Source organism: Panulirus ornatus, chromosome 47 (genome assembly GCF_036320965.1).
Source record: "Panulirus ornatus isolate Po-2019 chromosome 47, ASM3632096v1, whole genome shotgun sequence".
Lineage (NCBI taxonomy): Eukaryota > Metazoa > Arthropoda > Malacostraca > Decapoda > Palinuridae > Panulirus > Panulirus ornatus.
Window position 1 is genome coordinate 16,093,085 of NC_092270.1, and position 18,533 is coordinate 16,111,617.

General features: G+C 32.0%; 4 non-coding genes and 8 pseudogenes across 4 annotated transcripts; 7 read left to right on the plus strand and 5 right to left on the minus strand.

The window, feature by feature from the left end:
- Positions 1 to 157: 157 nt before the first annotated feature.
- LOC139763775 (5S ribosomal RNA) lies at positions 158 to 276 on the minus strand. The gene has a single exon (XR_011716254.1). It is a non-coding gene; the product is annotated as a 5S ribosomal RNA (ribosomal RNA).
- Positions 277 to 1,764: 1,488 nt separating this feature from the next.
- LOC139763789 (5S ribosomal RNA) lies at positions 1,765 to 1,883 on the minus strand (annotated as a pseudogene).
- Positions 1,884 to 3,378: 1,495 nt separating this feature from the next.
- LOC139763774 (5S ribosomal RNA) lies at positions 3,379 to 3,497 on the minus strand. The gene has a single exon (XR_011716253.1). It is a non-coding gene; the product is annotated as a 5S ribosomal RNA (ribosomal RNA).
- Positions 3,498 to 5,054: 1,557 nt separating this feature from the next.
- LOC139763772 (5S ribosomal RNA) lies at positions 5,055 to 5,173 on the plus strand. Its single transcript, XR_011716251.1, has one exon. It is a non-coding gene; the product is annotated as a 5S ribosomal RNA (ribosomal RNA).
- Positions 5,174 to 6,663: 1,490 nt separating this feature from the next.
- Positions 6,664 to 6,782, plus strand: LOC139763742 (5S ribosomal RNA; annotated as a pseudogene).
- Positions 6,783 to 8,273: 1,491 nt separating this feature from the next.
- LOC139763785 (5S ribosomal RNA) lies at positions 8,274 to 8,392 on the plus strand. The gene has a single exon (XR_011716263.1). It is a non-coding gene; the product is annotated as a 5S ribosomal RNA (ribosomal RNA).
- Positions 8,393 to 9,867: 1,475 nt separating this feature from the next.
- Positions 9,868 to 9,986, plus strand: LOC139763734 (5S ribosomal RNA; annotated as a pseudogene).
- A 1,721-nt stretch (positions 9,987 to 11,707) lies between these two features.
- On the minus strand, positions 11,708 to 11,826 carry LOC139763786 (5S ribosomal RNA; annotated as a pseudogene).
- Positions 11,827 to 13,434: 1,608 nt separating this feature from the next.
- LOC139763795 (5S ribosomal RNA) lies at positions 13,435 to 13,553 on the plus strand (annotated as a pseudogene).
- Positions 13,554 to 15,040: 1,487 nt separating this feature from the next.
- On the plus strand, positions 15,041 to 15,159 carry LOC139763787 (5S ribosomal RNA; annotated as a pseudogene).
- A 1,459-nt stretch (positions 15,160 to 16,618) lies between these two features.
- On the plus strand, positions 16,619 to 16,737 carry LOC139763794 (5S ribosomal RNA; annotated as a pseudogene).
- A 553-nt stretch (positions 16,738 to 17,290) lies between these two features.
- LOC139763737 (5S ribosomal RNA) lies at positions 17,291 to 17,409 on the minus strand (annotated as a pseudogene).
- Between the last annotated feature and the right edge of the window lie 1,124 nt (positions 17,410 to 18,533).

The window sequence follows — 18,533 nt, forward strand, 5'->3', positions numbered from 1 at the left end:
GGGAAGAAAACCTTAAACAGAAAATAAAACTGAAATAGGCAAAATCTTTAAAGGAAAAGAGGAAAATTAATAAGTCAAATATCACATGCAAAAATGAAGTTATCAGTATCTATCAAAATATATGAAAATCGGAAAGAAGGGTAGTTATATATCAAAATGCCAACAGCATCAGGTGTTCCCAAGCGGTCACCCATCGAAGTACTAACCAGACCCAACGCTGCTTAATTTCGCTGATCACACGAGAAGCGGTGTTTTCAACGTGGTGTGGCCGTTGACAATTCCATTACACAAACATCTCCTATTTATCTTGCAATCAGCTTACAGTAACAGAAAAACTATTAAGTAAAGTCTTCTTGACAATGAGAGTTGCCTCAATCAATACATCATATGAAAATGTGTCATTTATACAACCAAGTTCCAGTAAACCATATATTAACACGACAATGAAAGACTGATCTGAGTCCTACAACTCATGAGGCATTCATCACACACGGTGACGTTCAAAAACCAATTACTGACAATCATATTATAAAAGAACCTACAACCTTTAAGGTGGAAATGAATGAAAAGAAACATCATACTATTAGAAGCCGTTAGTGGATTTAGGCACTTGAGCTTACAGCTCCAAAATATTATATAAAAAATTGTTTTAATAATGTCACTCTATGTATAGATTGGAACCTGGTGTCTGTAGGCCATAAACTGAAACGAAAAGAAAGGACTTACATTACTTAAAAGTGTAGTATAAAGGCAAAAATACAAGACAAGGAAAATGAGTTTGATGACTAAATATTGTCAAAAGAAGATGGGAAAAGCAATTAAGAAAGAAAAGGACAGAAAAAGTAGAATAAAGAAATAACAATGAAGAAAGGGAAATATTTGTAAGAAAAAAGGGAATAAATTATAACCACATTATACAAAACAGAGTGCAGAATGAAAAAGGATGTTTATCATTTATCAATGAGACAGAGCACATATCATCTCCGATTTCACTATTTAAAGTAGGAATATAGTATCAGAGGATCTTACATTAGCAGAATGCTCACTGATTAAACGAATATTAAGTAAAAAGATTAAGACAACTGTATGAAGAAATATTCTCTTAATATGGTAGAAATGCTGTACTAAAGCTAAAAATACTATTTCCAAATTATACTGTGGATATTCATAAAATGACACTTAAGATATTAGTACACAAAGTTGGTTATAAAACAACAAGGGATAAAACTAACCATTAGGGAACTTGATTGACAACAAAGATATCCATTACCATCAAAATGGTTTCCTACTAAATGAACAAACTGAAATGAACTGACAATCCATCACAAAACCATTTATGAAACTCTGATGCAAGGAAGGAAAATACATTGTTTTCGTTGGCTTCCCTAAGGCATCTAATACAGTAAACTGTAGAATTCCAATGAAAACAAAATAATCATATCCAAAGAGATAGATGGATCAAGGAAGTTCTGCGACAGAGCTAATTGAAAACAGATTCGAAATCATCCGTATCTGATTAAGATGTGTCTTGCATCAAATGGAAGTGTACTTTTGTTATAATTGTTCAAAATAACGATATTTGATGTATATAATGTAAAGGTAAATTAGGGAAGAAAACCTTAAACAGGAGATCAAAATCAAATAGAAAAAATCCTTAAACTAAAACAGGAAAATTAATCAGTCAAATATGATATACAAATTTGAAGTTATCAATATCTATAATGATATATGAAAATCGAAAAGAAGGGTAATTATATATCAAAATGCCAATAGCATCTGGTGTTCCCAGGCGGTCACCCATCCAAGTACTAACCAGACCTAACGCTGCTTAACTTCGCTAATCGGACGAGAAGCGATGTTTTCAACGTGGTGTGGCCGTTGACAACGATATTACACAAACATCTCCTATTTATCTTGCAATCAACTTACAGTAACAGAAAGATTAGTAAGTAAAGTCTTATTGACAATGAGAGTTGCCTCAATCAATACTTCATATGAAAATGTATGTCATTATGCAACCAAGTTCCAGGAAACCATATATTAACACGACAATGAAATACTGATCTGAGTCCTACAACTCATGAGGCATTCATCACACACGGTGATTTTCAAAAACCAATTACTGCCAATCATATTATAAAAGAACCTACAACCTTTAAGGTGGAAATGAATGAAAACATACATACCACACTATTGGAAGCCGTTAGTGGATTAAGGCACTTGAGCTTACTCTTCCAAAATATTATATCAAAAATGTTTTTAACAATGTCACTCTATGTATAAATTGGAACCTGGTGTCTCTAGGCTATAAACACAAACTAAAAGAAAGGACTTAGATTACTTAAAATTATAGTATAAAGGCAAAAATACAAGATAAGGAAAACGAGTTTGATGACTAAAGATTGTCAAAAGAAGATGGGACACGCTTTAAGAAAGAAAAGAACAGAAAAAGTAGAATAAAGAAATGACAATGAAGAAAGGGAAGTATTTGTAAGAAATAATGGAATAAATTATAACCACATTATACAAAACAGCGTGCAGAATGAAAAAGGATGTTTATCGTTTATTAATAAGACAGAGTATATACCATCTGCGATTTGACCATTTAAAGTAGGAACATAGCATAACTGGATCATACATTAGCAGAATGCTCACTGACTAAACGAATATTCAGTAAAAACATTACGACAACTGTATGAAGAAATATTCTCTTAATATAGAAAAATGCTGTACTAAAGCTACAAATACTATTTCCAAACTATACTGTGGATATTCATAAAATGACACTTAAGATATCAGTACACAAGGTTGGCTAAAAATCACCAAGGGATAAAACTAACCATTAGGGAACCTGATTGATAACAAAGATATCCATTACCATCAAAATGGTTTCCTACTAAGTAAACAAACTAAAAGTGAATTGTAAGTCCATAACAAAGTCATTTTTGAAACTCTGATGCAAGGAAGGAAAATACTTAGTTCTCCTTGACTTCCCTAAGGCATCTGATACAGTAAACTGCAGAATTCCAATGAAAACAAAATAATCATATCGAAAGAGATAGATGGATGAAGGAAGTTCTAAGACAGAGTTAATTAAAAACAGATTCAAAATCATCCATATCTGAATAAGATGTGTTTTGCATCAAATGGAAAAGTACCTGTGTCATCATTATTAAAAATAACGATATTTGAGATACCATATGTAACGTAAACATAAAATAGAGAAGAAAACCTTAAACAGGAAATAAAACATAAATAGGCAAAATCTTTAAACTATAAGAGGAAAATTCGTCAGTCAAATATCATATACAAAATTGAAGTTGTCAATATCTGTTGAGATATATGAAAATCGAAAAGAAGGGTAATTATATATCAAAATACCAACAGCATCTGGTGTTCCCAGGCGGTCACCCATCCAAGTACTAACCACACCCAACGCTGCTTAACTTCGCTGATCGGACGAGAAGCGGTGTTTTCAACGTAGTGTGGCCGTTGACAACAATGTTGCACAAACATCTATTTATGTTGCAATCAGCTGACAGTAACAGAAAAACTATTAAGTAAAGTCTTCTTGATAATGAGAATTGTCTCAATCAATACATCATATGAAAATGTATGTCATTTATACAACCAAGTTCCAGTAAACCATATATCAACACGACAATGAAAGACTGATCTGAGTCCTATAACTCATGAGGTATTCATCACACACGGTGATTTTCAAAAACCAATTACTGCCAATCATATTATAAAAGAACCTACAACCTTTAAGGTGGAAATGAATGAAAACAAACATATCACACTATTGGATGCTGTTAGTGGATTAAGGCACTTGAGCTTACACTTTCAAAATATTATATCAAAAATGGTTTTAACAATGTCACTCTATGTATAAATTGGAACCTGGTGTCTGTAGGTCATAAACAGAAACGAAACGGAACAGAAACGAAAAGAAAGCTCCTATGTTGCTTATAAATGTAGTATAAATGCAATAACACAGGATATACAAGATATAGAAAACGAGTTTGATGAACTAGGAATTTACTTTTAGTTTGTTTACTTAGTAGGAAACCATTTTGATGGTAATGGATATCTTTGTTATCAATCAAGTTCCCTAATTGTTAGTTTTGTTCCTTGTTGATTTATAGCCAACCTTGTGTACTGATATCTTAAGTGTCATTTTATTAATATCCACAGTATAGTTTGGAAATAGTATTTGTAGCTTTAGTACAGCATTTTTACCATATTAAGAGAATATTTCTTCATACCGTTGTCTTAACGTTTTAACTGAATATTCGTTTAGTCAGTGAGCATTCTATTAATGTGAGAGCCACCGATAGTATCTTCATACTTTAGATTGTCAAATATCAGATAATATATATTCTGTTATATTAATAAATCATAGATATATTTTTTAGTTTTGCACGCTGATTTGTATCACTTTCTTATGATTTATTCCCTCTTCTCCAACAAGTTATTCTCTTTTTTCATTTTCAGCGTTTCTTTATTCTTTTTTCTCTATTTTTACCTTTTAATGCTTATATCTTCTTTTCACAATCTTTATTAATCAAACTCGTTTTCCATATCCTGTGTTACTGTATTCATACTACATTTCTAAGTAATATAAGTCCTTTCTTTTTGTATATTAATGGCCTACAAAGACCTGGGTCAGATTTATACATAGAGCGACATTGTTAAAACTTTTTTTATATTCTTTGGAAATGCCATAATCAAGTAACGGCTTTCAATAGTGTGATATGTTTGTTTTCATTCATTTCCACCTGAAAGGTTGTAGGTTCTTTTATAATATGATTGGCAGTAATTGGTTTTTGAACATCACCGTGTGTGATGAATACCTCATGAGTTGTAGGACTCAGATCAGTCTTTCATTGTCGTGTTAATATATGGTTCACTGGAACTTGCTTGTATAAATGACACATTCTCATATGATGTATTGATTAAGGCAACTCGCATTGTCAAGAAGACTTAACTTAATAGTTTTTCTGTTGCTGTAAGCTGATTGCAAGATAAATAGATGTTTGTGCAATATTGTTGTCAACGGCCACACCACGTTGAAAACACCGCTTTTCGTCCGATCAGCGAAGTTAAGCAGCGTTGGTTCTGGTTAGTACTTGCATGGGTGACCGCCTGGGAACACCAGATGCTGTTGGCATTTTGATGTATGATTACCCTTCTTTTCGATTTTCATATATTTTTGTAGATAATGACAAGCTCAGTTTTGTATATATTATTTGACAGATTAAGTTTCCTCTGTTAGTTTAATGATTTTGCCTATTTCAGTTTAATTTACTGTTTAAGTTTTTCTTCCCTATTTTACGTTTACATTATATATGATATCAAATATCGTTTTCTTGAATAATGATGACACAATTACTTTTCCCTTTGATGCAAGACACATCTTAATCAGATATAGATGATTTTGAATCTGTTTTCAATTTGCCCTCTCTTAGAACTTCTTTGATCCATCTATCTCTTTTGATATGATTATTGTTTTCATTGGAATTTTGCAGTTTACTGTATCAGATGCCTTTGTGAAATCAAGAAAAACTAAGTATTTTCCTTCCTTGCATCAGAGTTTCATAAATTGTTTTGCTGTAGACTAGAAATTTACTTTTAGTTTGTTTAGTTAGTAGGAAACCATTTTGATGGTAATGGATATCTTTGTTATCAATCAAGTTCCCTAATGGTTAGTTTTATCCCTTGTTGATTTATAGACAACCTTGTGTACTGACATCTTACGTGTCATTTTATGAATATCCACAGTATAGTTTGGAAATAGTATTCGTAGCTTTAGTACAGCATTTTTACCATATTAAGAGAATATTTCTTCTTACAGTTTTCTTAATGTTTTTATTGGATATTCATTTAGTCAGTAAGCATTCTGTTAATGTATGATCCTCTGATACTATGTTCCTACTTTAAATGGTCAAATCGCAGATGATACATACTCTGTCTTATTAATAAATGATAAAAATCCTTTTTCATTCTGCACGCTGTTTTGTATAACTTGGTTATCATTCATTCCCTCTTTTCTTACAAGTAATTCCCTTTCTTTATTGTCATTTCTTTATTCTTCTTTTACCTGTCATTTTCTATCTTATTGCTTATCCCATCTTCTTTTGACAATATTTAGTCATGAAACTCGTTTTCCTTGTCTTGTATTTTCGCCTTTATACTACACTTTTAAGTAATGTAAATATCATTTCGTTTCTGTTTATTGCCTATAGACACCAGATTCCAATTTATACATAGAGTGACATTGTTAAAACCATTTTTAATATGATATTTTGGAAGTGTAAGCTCAAGTGCCTTAATCCACTAATGGCTTCCAATAGTGTGATATGTTTGTTTTCATTCATTTCCACCTTAAAGGTTGTAGGTTCTTTTATAATATGATTGGCAGTAATTGGTTTTTGAACATCACCGTGTGTGATGAATACCTCATGAGTTGTAGGACTCAGATCAGTCTTTTATTGTCGTGTTCATATATGGTTTACTGGAACTTGGTTGTATAATGACATACATTTTCATATGATGTATTGATTGAGGCAACTCTCATTGTCAAGAAGACTTTACTTGATACTTTATCTGTTACTGTAAGGTGATTGCAAGATAAATAGGAGATGTTTGTGTCATATTATTGTCAACTGTCTCACCAGGTTGAAAACACCGCTTCTCGTCTGATCAGCGATATTAAGCAGCGTTGGGTGTGGTTAGTACTTGGATGGGTGACCGCTTGGGAACACCAGATGCTGTTGGCAATTTGATATATAATTACCCTTCTTTTTGATTTTCATATATTTTTACAGATATTGACATCATTTTTGCATATGATATTTGACTGATTAATTTTCCTCTTTTAGTATAAAGATTCTGCCTATTTCAGTTTTATTTCCTATTTAAGGTTTTCTTCCCTATTTGACGTTTACATTTTATATATCAAAAATATCGTTATTTTGAGTAATTATGACACAAGTACTTTTATCTTTGACGCATGACACATCTTAATCAGATATGGATGATTTTGAATCTATTTTCGATTATCTCTGCCTTAGAATTTCTTTGATCCATTTATTTCTTTTGGTATGATTATTTTGTTTTCATTGGAATTGTGCAGTTTACTGTATCAGATGTCTTAGGGAAGTCAAGGAAAACTAAGTACTTTCCTTCCTTGTATCAGAGATTCATAAATTACTTTGTTATGGACTAGCAATTTACTTTTAGTTTGTTTACTTAGTAGGAAACCATTTTGATGGTAATGGATGTCTTTGTTATCAATCAAGTTTCCTAATGGTTAGTTTTATCCCTTCTTGATTTATAGCCAACCTTGTGTACTGATATCTTAAGTGTCATTTTATGAATATCCAAAGTATAGTTTGGAAATAATTTTCCTAGCTTTAGCACAGCATTTTTGCCATATTAAGAGAATATTTTTTTATGCAGTTGTCTTTATGTTTTTCCTGAATATTCATTTAGTCAGTAAGCATTCTGCTAATGTAAGATCCTCTGATACTATATTCCTACTTTAAATGGTCAAATTGCAGATGATATATACTCTATCTTATTCATAAGTGATAAACATCCTTTTTCATTGTGCACTCTTTTTTGTATAACTTGGTTTTCATTTATTCCTTCTTTTCTTACAAGTAATTCCCTTTCTTCATTCTCATTTCTTTATTCTACTTTTTCTGTCCTTTTCTTTCTTATTCCTTATCCCATCTTCTTTTGACAAACTTAAGACATCAAACTCGTGCTTCTTATCACGTATTTTTGCCATTATACTACAATTTTAAGCAATGTAAGTCCTTTCTTTTCGTGTCTGTTTATGGCCTACAGACACCAGGTTCCAATTTATACATAGAGTGACATTGTTAAAACCATTTTTGATATGATATTTTGGAAGTGTAAGCTCAAGTGTCATAATCCACTAATAGCTTCCAATAGTGTGATATGTTTCTTTTCATTCATTTCCACCTTAAACGTTGTAGGTTCTTTTATAATATGATTGGCAGTAATTGGTTTTTGAACATCACCGTGTGTGATGAATACCATATGAGTTGTAGGACTGAGATCAGTCTTCCATTGTCGTGTTAATATATGGTTTACTGGAACTTGGTTGTATAAATGACATACATTTTCATACCATGTATTGATTGAGGCAACTCTCATTGTTAAGAAGACTTTACTTAATAGTTTTTCTCTTACTGTAAGCTGATTGCAAGATAAATAGGAGATGTTTATGCAATAGTATTGTGAACGACCACACCACGTTGAAAGCACCGCTTCTCGTCCGATCAGCGAAGTTAAGCAGCGTTGGGTGTGGTTAGTACTTGGATGGGTGACCGCCTGGGAACACCAGATGCTGTTGGCATTTTGATATATAATTACCCTTCTTTTCGATTTGCATATATTTTTGTAGATAATGACAAGCTTAGTTTTGTATATATTATTTGACTGATTAAGTTTCCTCTTTTAGTTTGAACCTTTTGCCTATTTCAGTTTTATTTCCTGTTTAAGGTTTTCTTCCCTATTTCACGTTTACATTATATATATCAAATATCGTTATTTTCAATAATGATGACACAAGTACTTTTCCATTTAATGCTAGACATATCTTAATTAGTTATGGATGATTTTGAATCAATTTTCAACTAGCTATTGTCTTAGAACTTCCTTGATCCATCTTTCTCTTTTGATATAATTCTTTTGGTTTCATTGGAATTTTGCAGTTTACTGTATCAGATGTCTTAGGGAAGTCAAGGAAAAGTAAGTATTTTCCTTCCTTGCATCAGAGTTTCATAAATGACTTTGTTATGGACTAGCAATTTAATTTTAGTTTGTTTACTTAGTAGGAAACCATTTTGATGGTAATGGATATCTTTGTTATCAGTCAAGTTCCCTAATGGTTAGTTTTATCCCTTGTTGATCTATAGCCAACCTTGTGTACTGATATCTTAAGTGTCATTTTATGAATATCCACAGTATAGTTTGGAAATAGTATTTGTAGCTTTAGTACTGCATTTATACCATATTAAGAGAATATTTATTCATACAGTTGTCTTAATGTTTTAACTGAATATTCGTTTAGTCAGTAAGTATTCTGCTAATGTTAGATCCCCTGATACTATGTTCCTACTTTAAATGGTCAAATCGCAGATGATATATACTCTGTCTTATTGATAAATGATAAACATCCTTTTTCATTCTGCATAACGTGGTTATCATTTATTCGCTTTTTTCTTACAAGTAATTTCCTTTATTTTCATTTTTTTTATTTTACTTTTCCTGTCCTTTTCTTTCTTATTGCTTATCCCATTTTCTTTTGACAATCTTTATTCATCAAACTGTTTTCCATATCCTGTAATTTTCCCTCTATAGTACTGTATTTTATTTATGTAAGTCGTTCATTTTCGTGTCTGTTTATGGCCTACTGACACCAGGTTCCAATTTATACATAGAGTGAGATTGTTAAAACCATTTTTGATATAATATTTTGGAAATGTAAGCTCAAGTGCCTTAATCCACTAACGGTTTCCAATAGTGTGATATGTTTGTTTTCATTTATTTCCACCTTAAAGGTTATAGGTTCTTTTATAATATGATTGGTAGTAATTGGTTTTTGAACACCGTGTGTGATGAATACCTCACGAGTTGTAGGACTCAGATCAGTCTTTCATTGTCGTGTTAATGTATGGTTTACTGGAACTTGGTTGTATAAATGACATACATTTTCATATGGTGTATTGAATGAGGCAACTCCCATTGTCAAGAAGACTTTACTTAATAGTTTTTCTGTTACTGTAAGCTGATTGCAAGATAAATAGGAGATGTTTGTGCAATATTGTTGTCAACGACCACACCACGTTGAAAACACCGCGTCTCGTGCGATCAGCGAAGTTAAGCAGCGTTGGGTGTGATTAGTACTTGGATGGGTGACCGCCTGGGAACACCAGATGGTGATGGCATTTTGATATATAATTACCCTTCTTTTCGATTTTCATATATTTTTGTAGATATTGACAACTTCATTTTTGTATATGATATTTGACTTTTTAATTTTCTTGTTTTAGTTTAAAAATTTCGCCCATTTCAGTTTTATTTCCTGTTTAAGGTTTTCTTCTCTATTTTACGTTTACATTATATATGATATCAAATATCGTTATTTTCAATAATGATGACACAAGTACTTTTCCATTTGATGCAAGACACATGTTAATCAGATATGGATGATTTTGAATCTGTTTTCAATTAGCTCTGTCTTAGAACTTCCTTGATCCATCTTTCTCTTTTGATATGATTATTTTGTTTTCATTGGAATTTTGCAGTTTACTGTATCAGATGCCTTAGGGAAGTCAAGGAAAACTAAGTATTTTCCTTCCTTGCATCAGAGTTCCATCACTGGCTTTGTTATGGACTACCAATTTACTTTCAGTTTGTTTACTTAGTAGGAAACCATTTTGATGGTAATGGATATCTTTATCAATCAAGTTTCCTAATGGTTAGTTTTATCCCTTGGTGATTTATAGCTAGCCTTGTGTACTGATATCTTAAGTGCCATTTTATGAATATCCACAATATAGTTTGGAAATAGTATGTGCAGGTTTAGTACAGTATTTTCACCATATTAAGAGAATATTTCTTCATACACTTGTCTTAATGTGTTTACTGAATATTCGTTAAGTCAGTGAGTATTCTGATAATGTAAGATCCTTTGATACTATATTCCTACTTTAAATGGTCAAATGGTAGATACTATATACTTTGCTTTATTTATAAATGATAAATATCGTTTTCCACTCTGCACGCTACTTTGTATCAGTTGCTTACCATTTTTACCCTGCTCTCTTGCAAGTGATTCCCGTGTGTAATTGTCAGCATTTCTTCATTTTGTTTTACTTGCTCTATCCCTTTCATACTTATTGGTATTACTTCTTGTTTTTTCATTTTGTCCTCACCAAAAACTGTTTTCCATATCCTGTCATTTTCCCTCTGTAGTACTATATTTTAGTAATGTAAGTCGTTCATTTTCGTTTCTGTTTATGGTCTACAGACACCAGGTTCCAATTTATACATAGAGTGGCATTGTTAAAGCCATTTTTAATATAATTTTTGGAAGTTGAAGCTCAAGTGTATTATTCCACTAACGGCTTTCAATAGTGTGATGTGTTTGTTTTCATTCATTTCCACCCTAAAGGTTGTAGGTTCTTTTATAATATGATTGGCAGTAATTGGTTTTTGAGCATCACAGTGTGTGATGAATACCTCATGAGTTGTAGGACTCAGATCAGTCTTTCATTGTCGTGTTGATATATGGTTTAATGGAACTTGGTTGTATAAATGACATACATTTTCATATGATGTATTGATTGAGGCAACTCTCATTGTCAAGAAGACTTTACTTAATAGTTTTTCTGTTATTGTAAGCTGATTGCAAGATAAATAGGAGATGTTTGTACAATATTGTTGTCAACGGCCACACCACGTTAAAAAAAACCGCTTCTCATCATATATAATGTGAAGGCAAAATAGGGAAGAAAACTTGAAAATAAGAAATTAGAATGAAATAGGCAAGATCTTTAAACTCTAGGAAGGAAATTCATCAGTCAAATAATACATACAAAAATGAAGGTGTCATTATCTTTAGAAATATATGAAAATCGAAAAGAAGGGTAATTATATATGAAAATGCCAACAGCATCTGGTGTTCCCAGGCGGTCCCCCATCCAAGTAGTAACCAGACCCAACGCTGCTTAACTTCGCTGATCGGATGATAAGCGGTGCTTTCAACGTGGTGTGGCCGTTGATAAACAAGCACAACAAACACGTCCTATTTGTCATGGACTGCAGCTTAAAGTGACAAAAAATTAAGTAAAGTCTTCTTGATAATGAAAGTTGCCTCAATGTTTGAAGGAATATCTCATGCTGTATGCCTTGTATTAGAAACCCTTAAGCATTCTAATTAATGCATCATATGAAAATATAAGTCATTTATACAACCAAGTTCAAGTTAACCTTATATCAACACGACAATGAAAGACTGACCTGAGTCCTACAACTCATGAGGTATTCATCACACACGGTGATGTTCAAAAACCAATTACTGCCAATCATATTATAAAACAACCTACAACCTTTAAGGTGGCAATGAATGAAAACAAACATATCACACTATTGGAAGCCGTTAGTGGATTAAGGCACTTGAGCTTACACTTCCAAAAGATTATATCAAAAATGGTTTTGACAATGTCACTCTATGTATACATTGGAATCTGGTGTCTCTAGGCCATAAACAGAAACGAAAAGAAAGGACTTACATTACTTAAAAATGTAGCATAAATGGAAAAACACAGGATATAGAAAACGAGTTTGATGGACTAGCAATTCACTTTTAGTTTGTTTACTTAGTATGAAACCATTTTGATGGTAATAGATATCTTTTTTATCAATCATGTTCCCTAATGGTTAGTTTTATCCATTGTTGATCTATTGCCAACCTTGTGTACTGATATCTTAAGTGTCACTTTATGAATATCCACAGTATAGTTTGGAAATAGTATTTGTAGCTTTAGTACAGCATTTCTACTATATTAAGAGAATATTTCTTCATACAGTTGTCTTAATGTTTTAACTGAATATTCATTTAGTCAGTAACCATTCTGGTAATGTAATATCCTTTGATACTATGTTCCTACTTTTAATGGTCAAATCACAGATGATATATAGTCTGTGTTATTGATAAATGATAAACATCCTTTTTCATTCTGCAAGCTGTTTTGTATAACGTGGTTATCATTTATTCCTTCTTTTATTACAAGTAATTCCCTTTCTTTATTGTCATTTCTTTATTTTAATTTTTCTGTCCTTTTCTTATTGCTTATCCCATCTTCTTTAGACAATCTTTATTTATCAAACTTGTTTTCCTTATCTTGTATTTTTGCTTTTATACTTCACTTTTAAGTAATATAAGTCCTTTCTTTTCGTTTCTGTTTATGGCCTACAGACACCAGGTTCCAATTTATACATAGAGTGACATTGTTAAAACCATTTTTGATATAATATTTTTGAAGTGTAATCTCAAGTGCCTTAATCCACTAACGGCTTCCAATAGTGTGATATGTTTGTTTTCATTCATTTCCACCTTAAAGGTTGTAGGTTCTTTTATAATATAATTGGCAGTAATTGGTTTTTGAACATCACCGTGTGTGATGAATACCTCGTGAGTTGTAGGACTCAGATCAGTTTTTCATTGTCGTGTTAATATATGGTTTACTGGAACTTGGTTGTATAAATGACATACATTTTCATATGATGTATTGATTGAGGCAACTCTCATTGTCAAGAAGACTTTACTTAATAGCTTTTCTGTTACTGTAAGCTGATTGCAAGATAAATAGATGTTTGTGCAATATTGTTGTCAATGGCCACACCACGTTGAAAACACCTCTTCTCGTCTGATGAGCGAAGTTAAGCAGCGTTGGGTGTGGTTAGTACTTGGATGGGTGACCACCTGAGAACCCCAGATGCTGTTGGCATTTTGATATATAATTACCCTTGTTATCGATTTTCATACATTTCTACAGATTTTGACAACTTCAATTTCATGTATGATATCTGACTGATTAATTTTCCTCTTTTAGTTTAAAGATTTTGCCTATTTCAGTTTAATTTCCTATTTAAGGTTTTCTTCCCAATTTTACGTTTACATTTTATATGATATCAAATATCATTATTTTGAATGATGGTGACACGTGAACTTTTCCATTTGATGCAAGACACATCTTAATCAGGTATGGATGATTTTGAATCTGTGTTCAATTAGCTCTGTCTTAGAACTTCTTTGATCCATGTCTCTATTTTGATATGATTATTTTGTTTTCGTTGGAATTTTGCAGTTTACTGTATCAGATGCCTTAGGGAAGTCAAGGAAAACTAAGTATTTTCCTTCCTTGCATCAGAGTTTCATAAATAGTTTTGTTATGGACTAGCAATTTACTTTTAGTTTGTTTACTTAGTAGGAAACCATTTTGATGGTAATGGATATCTTTGTTATCAATCAAGTTCCCTAATGGTTAGGTTTCTCCCTTGGTGATTTATAGCCGACCTTGTGTACTGATATCTTAAGTGTCATTTTATGAATATCCACAGTATAGTTTGGAAATAGTATTTGTAGCTATAGTACAGCATTTCTACTATATTAAGCGAATATTTCTTCATACAGTTGTCTTAATGTTTTTCCTGAATATTCATTTAGTCAGTAAACATTCTGGTAATGTAAGATCCTTTGATACTATGTTCCTACTTTAAATGGTCAAATCACAGATGATATATAGTCTGTGTTATTGATAAATGATAAACATCCTTTTTCATTCTGCAAGCTGTTTTGTATAACGTGGTTATCATTTATTCCCTCTTTTCACGCGAGTAATTCCTTTTCCTTATTGTTATTTTTTATTCTAATTTTACTGTCGTTTTTCTTCTTATTGCTTATCCCATCTTCTTTTGACATTCTTTAGTCATCAAACTCGTTTTCCTTTTCTTGTATTTTTCGCTTTATACTGCACTTTTAAGTAATGTGAGTCCTTTTTCGTTTCTGTTTATGGCTTACAGACACCAGGTTCCAATTTATACATAGAGTGACATTGTTAAAACCATTTTTGATGTAATATTTTGGAAGTGTAAGCTCAAGTACCTTGATTCACTAACGGCTTCCAATAGTGTGATGTGTTTTCATTCATTTCCACCTTAAAGGTTGTAGGTTCTTTTATAACATGATTGGCAGTAATTGGTTTTTGAACATCACCGTGTGTGATGAATACCTCATGAGTTGTAGGACTCAGATCAGTCTCTCATTGTCGTGTTAATATTTGGTTTACTGGAACTTGGTTGAATATAGGACATACATTTTCATAGGATGTATTGATTGAGACATCTCTCATTGTCAAGAAGACTTTACTTGATAGGTTTTCTGTTACTGTAAGGTGATTGCAAGATAAATAGGAGATGTTTGTGCAATTGAATTGTCAACGGCCACAGCACGTTGAAAACACCTCTTCTCGTCCGATGAGGGAAGTTAAGCAGCGTTGGGTCTGGTTAGTACTTGGATGGGTGACCGCCTGGGAACACCAGATGCTGTTGGCATTTTGATATATAATTACCTTTCTTTTCGATTTTCATATATTGTTATAAATATTGATACCTTCATTTTTGTATATGATATTTGACTGATTATTTTTCCTGTTTTAGTTTAAAGATTTTGCCTATCTATGTTTTATTTCCTGTTTAAGGTTTTCTTCCCCTTTTACCTTTGCATTTTATATATCAAAAATATCGTTATTTTGAATAATGATGACAGAAGTACTTTTCCATTTGATGCAAGGCACATCATAATCAGATATGAATGATTTTGAATCTATTTTCAATTAGCTCTGTCGTAGAACTTCCTTGATCCATCTATCTCTTTTGATATGATTATTTTGTGTTTATTTTGCAGTTTACTGTATCAGATGCCTTAGGGAAGTCAAGGGAAACTAAGTATTTTCGTTCCTTGTTTCAGAATTTCATACATGGCTTTGTTATGGACTAGCAATTCACTTTTAGTTTGTTTACTTAGTAGTAAACCATTTTGATGGTAATGGATAACTTTGTTATCAATCAAGTTCCCTAATGGTTAGTTTTATCCCTTGTTGATTTATATTCAACCTTGTGTACTGATATCTTAAGTGTCATTTTATGAATATCCACAGTATAGTTTGGAAATAGTATTTGTAGCTTTAGTACAGCATTTATACCATATTACGGGAATATTTCTTCATACAGTTGTCTTAATGTTTTTACTGAATATTCATTTAGTCAGTGAGCCTTCTATTAATGTAAGATCCACTGATAGTATCTTCGTACTTTGAATTGTCAAATGTCAGATAACATATATTCTGTTTTATTAGTAGATAATATATATCCTTTTTCATTCTGTATCTTGCTTTGGATCACTTATCATTTGTTCCATCTCCTTCAAGTCATTCTCTTCTATCATTTTCAGTGTTTCTTTATTCTTTTTTGTGTACTTTTACCTCTTAGTGCTTATATCTTTTCACAATCTTTAGTAATCAAACTCGTTTTTCATACCCTGGTGTTATTGTATTTATACTACATTCTTAAGTAATATAAGTCCTCTCAATCAATGGCCTACAAAGACCTGGTTCCGATTTATACATAAAGTGACATAGTTAAAACCATTTTTGATATACTATTTTGGAAGTGTAAGCTCAGGTGCCTTTATCCACTAACGGCTTCCAATAGTGTGATATGTTTGTTTACATTTATTGCGACCTTAAAGGTTGTAGGTTCTTTTATAATATGATTGGCAGTAATTGGTTTTTGAACATCACCGTGTGTGATGAATACCTCATGAGTTGTAGGACTCAGATCAGTCTTTCATTGTCGTGTTAATATATGATTTACTGGAACTTGGTTGTATAAATGACATACATTTTCATATGATGTATTGAATGAGGCATTGTCAAGAAGACTTTACTTAATAGTTTTTCTGTTACTGTAAGGTGATTGCAAGATAGATAGGAGATGTTTGTGCAATATTATTGTCAACGGCCACACCACGTCAAAAACACCGCTTCTCGTTCGATCAGCGAAGTTAAGCAGCGTTGGGTTTAGTTAGTACTTGGATGGGTGACCGCCTGGGAACACCAGCTGCTGTTGGCATTTTGATATATAATTACCCTTCTTTTCGATTATAATATATCTTTACAGATATTGGATACTTTAATTTTGAATATGATATTAGACTGATGAATTTTCCTCTTTTAGTTTCAAGATTTTGCCTATTTCAGATGTATTTCCTTTTTAAGGTTTATGCCCTGTTTTACGTTTATATTTTATAAATCAAATATCGTTATTTTGAATAATGATGACACAAGTACTTTTGCATATGGTGAAAAAGAGAAAGATGGATCAAGGAAGTTCTAAGACACAGCTAATTGAAAACAGATTCAAAATCATCCATATCTGATAAAATGTGTCTTGCATCAAATGGAAAAGTACTTGTGTCATCATTATTCAAAATAACGATATTTAATATATATAATGTAAACGTAAAATAGGGAAGAAAGCCTTAAACAGGAAATAAAACATAGATAGGCAAAATATTTAAACTAAAAGAGGAAAATTAATCAGTCAAATATCATATACAAATTTGAAGGTATCAGTATCTATAAGAATATACGACAATGAAAAGAAAGGTAATTATATATCAAAATGCCAAAAGCAACTGGTGTCCCCAGACGGACACCCATCCAAGTACTAACCAGACCCAACGCTGCTTAACTTCGCTGATCGGAGGAGAAGCGGCGTTTTCAACATGGTGTGGCCGTTGACAATAATACTGCACAAACATCTCCTATTTATATACCAATCAGGTTACAGTAAAAGAGAGACTATTAAATAAAGTCTTCTTGACAATGAGAGTTGCCTCAATCAATACTTCATATGAAAATGTATGTCATTATACAATCAAGTTCCAGTAAATAATATATAAACACAACAATGAAAGACTGATCTGAGTCCTACAACTCATGAGGTATTCATCCCACACGGTGATGTTCAAAAACCAATTACTGCCAATCATATTATAAAAGAACCTACAACCTTTACAACCTTTAAGGTGGAAATAAATGAAAACATACATATGACACTATTGGAAGCCGTTAGTGGATTATGGCATTTCCAAAATATGTAAAAATGGTTTTAACAATGTCACTCTATGTATAAATCGGATTCAGGTCTTTGTAGGCCATTGATATAGAAAAAGAAATACTTATATTACTTAATATGTAGCATTCATGCAGTAACACAGGATATGGAAAACAAATTTGATTAAAAACGATTGTAAAAAGAAGATAGAAATATTAAGAGGTAAATGTACAAAACAAATGTAAAGAAACTCTGAAAATGAAAAAGAAAATGATTTGCAGGAGAAAAGGGAAAAAAGATAAGAAAGTGATACAAAGCAGCGTCCAGAATTGAAAAGTATATTTATAATTTATTAGTAAAACAGAATGTATATTATCTGAGATTTGACAAAGGACGAAGATAATATCAAAGGTTCTTACATTAATAAAATGCTCACAAACTAAACGAATATTCAGTTAAAACATTAAGACAATTGTATGAAGAAATATTCTCGTAATATGGTAAAAATGCTGTATTAAACCTACAAATACTATTTCCAAACTATACTGTGGATATTCATAAAATGACACTCTAGATGTCAGTACACAAGGTTGGCTATAAATCAGCAAGGGATAAAACTAACCATTAGGGAACTTGGTTGATAACAAAGATATCCATTACCATATAAATGGTTTCCTACAAAGTAAACAAACTAAAATGAACTGGCAATCCATCACAAAACCATTTATGAAACTGATGCGAGGAAGGAGAATACTTAGTTTTCCTTGACTTCCCTAAGGCATCTGATACAGTAAACTGCAAAATTCCAA